Genomic DNA, 2,289 nt, shown 5'->3' with positions numbered 1-2,289 from the left:
AAGGCTTGCTATAGAAGACTATAGTTTATACGCCTGTGGTTCACCGGTTGCCGGCTCTCCGGGGCACGCGATCGCGCGAAGGTTACGGAGGGACGTGAAGCGCCCGAGCAATGAAACGTCCGCAGGAGGAAACGAGCAACCGCCGAACATTGTTTCGCGACGTTTCCATAATGTATTGTCGTTTCGCTCGCATCCCGCTTCTTTCCCCTAGTTTCCTCGACGCGTAGTTTCGCAGCCTTAGTGGACGAATCATTCTCGATTCGAGGAAAGATATGCAGTGGGGCGTGCAATGAGCCCGCCAGAGACCACGATCTCCAATGCGTCTTTACATCTTTCGACGATGGGATGATCCACGCGAAGAGAACGTTCGTGCTTGCGCGAGGTGCGTTAGCGTCGATTCGCTTTTCTGTACGGGGAGAAATAGAACGATGAGTTGACTTATCGGGTCTTCGTTGGAATTACCGTCGCTGGCATTGTAAACTCCAGATGACCTTGTGATTCCTTCGTCGGGCACTGGTAAAGGGTGGCGATGATTCGTTCTATAATAGAAATACCCGTCGTAGCGATTCGGCCGAGTCACCCGCCACGAAACTGTCTCTCTTTCGTCGTGGAAACCCCGCGTCGGAGAGTAAAACGCGCGAAGGCTGTGACTGTAACATATATATATACAGTATACAATGCCTGTGGTTTTTGCGCGTGTCGGCTCTTCGGTATACGCGATCGGCCAGAGTTACGGAGGGACGGTGAAGCGCACGAGAAATTGAAACGGCCGCACGATTGGAACCGAGCAACCGTCGAACATTGTTTCGCGACGTTTCCATAATGCGTTTTCGTTTCGCTCGCATACCGCTTCTTTTCCCCTAGTCTCTGAGACGCGTTTTCGAGCCGTTCTTCTACTATCGATTCTCGTAGAGAGAAGGGACCGGGTAGTCTGGAAGTGGAACCCGCATCTTGCGTGTACCGTACACGGAATTGAGAGGACCGGCCGTGAAGCTCGTTTTAAAGCCGTGCGTCTGACACCCAACTCTTGCGCGCCAATTTCGCGGCAAGAGATAATATGGGACGAATGACCGGCAAAGAGCCAGCTGTGAAGTCTGTTTTTTTAATCGAATCCGTGGACGTGTGTATGCCGTAGCGTCGCTCGTCGTGTTCGTTCATGGTCGTTCCGAGAGAAAGAACGAAAGCGGTAACGAATGGGACCGGCCGTGAAGCTCGTTTTAAAGCCGCGCGTCTGACACCCAACTCTTGCGCGCCAATTTCGCGGCAAGAGATAACATGGGACGAATGACCGGCAAAGAGCCAGCTGTGAAGTCTTTTTTCATTATTTGCTTTCAATCGATCGATCGGTACGATTCGTGCAACGTTTCGCGCGATGCGACGCGAAAACATGCGCGCAACAATAGATGCGTCTGATCGGAAGAACGCGAGGGTCGACTGCACGCGATGGATTCAGTATCGGGTAGGATACAAAATATATCCCCGTCGTTTCCACGCGTGCGAGTCTTCTGCGTCTTTCGCGGGTTTTTGAATGCACTATACGCCCGGAACGTCGAGAAATATATACATATTACTTGAACGTTTTTCGTCTCGAAAGGCTTCGGTGTCGTCTCCAAGGCGACGCCTGAATCTCCTTCGCGCGCTGGTCGGAGATTCAGGTATCAACTTTTATCTTCTCTTTGAAAGAAGAGAGATATTAGGTCGAACAAATGAGAATAAAATTATATATGTGAAATATAAAATTTATACGATTACCCTGAACGGTGGATCACTTGGCTCGTGGGTCGATGAAGAACGCAGCTAATTGCGCGTCAACGTGTGAACTGCAGGACACATGAACATCGACATTTCGAACGCACATTGCGGTCCACGGATACAATTCCTGGACCACGCCTGGCTGAGGGTCGTTTACGTACCATACACTGCTTGCGTAGCTCTGTCAAATCCCCGCCGTCGTTCACCTCTTCGGATCGAACGTTTTTTTACCGAAGGGCGCAAAGAACGTTTCTGAGTCGGGTTAAGAGAAGGATGCTACGTACGAGCGAACGATGGGTGTCTCGTCGGCGTTTGTCGCGGACACGCGAAAATTCTGTGAATTTCACGGACAGTGTACGTTCTAGTTGTTGCAAAACGATCGGAATCGTTTGTATGGACTCGCGTGAGTGTTCGCGGCGTCGTGCGTCGTTCAATTACGACCGCCCGCGGATACCGCTCCACTGCGATATGGATCTGAGCGACAACTTTTTCGGCTGTTCGTGAGATGAACGGTTTCGTGTGTTTAGAAAAATTTTT

The 2,289-nt window shown here is 50.9% G+C and overlaps 1 non-coding gene across 1 annotated transcript; it reads left to right on the top strand.

Moving 5' to 3' along the window:
* Window positions 1-1,749: 1,749 nt before the first annotated feature.
* On the top strand, window positions 1,750-1,904 carry LOC143176122 (5.8S ribosomal RNA). Its single transcript, XR_013000717.1, has one exon. It is a non-coding gene; the product is annotated as a 5.8S ribosomal RNA (ribosomal RNA).
* Window positions 1,905-2,289: the final 385 nt, after the last annotated feature.

Source organism: Nomia melanderi, unplaced genomic scaffold (genome assembly GCF_051020985.1).
Source record: "Nomia melanderi isolate GNS246 unplaced genomic scaffold, iyNomMela1 scaffold0384, whole genome shotgun sequence".
NCBI lineage: Eukaryota > Metazoa > Arthropoda > Insecta > Hymenoptera > Halictidae > Nomia > Nomia melanderi.
Note: the sequence above shows the minus strand (reverse complement) of the source record. Positions and strands in the feature narration are given on the sequence as shown.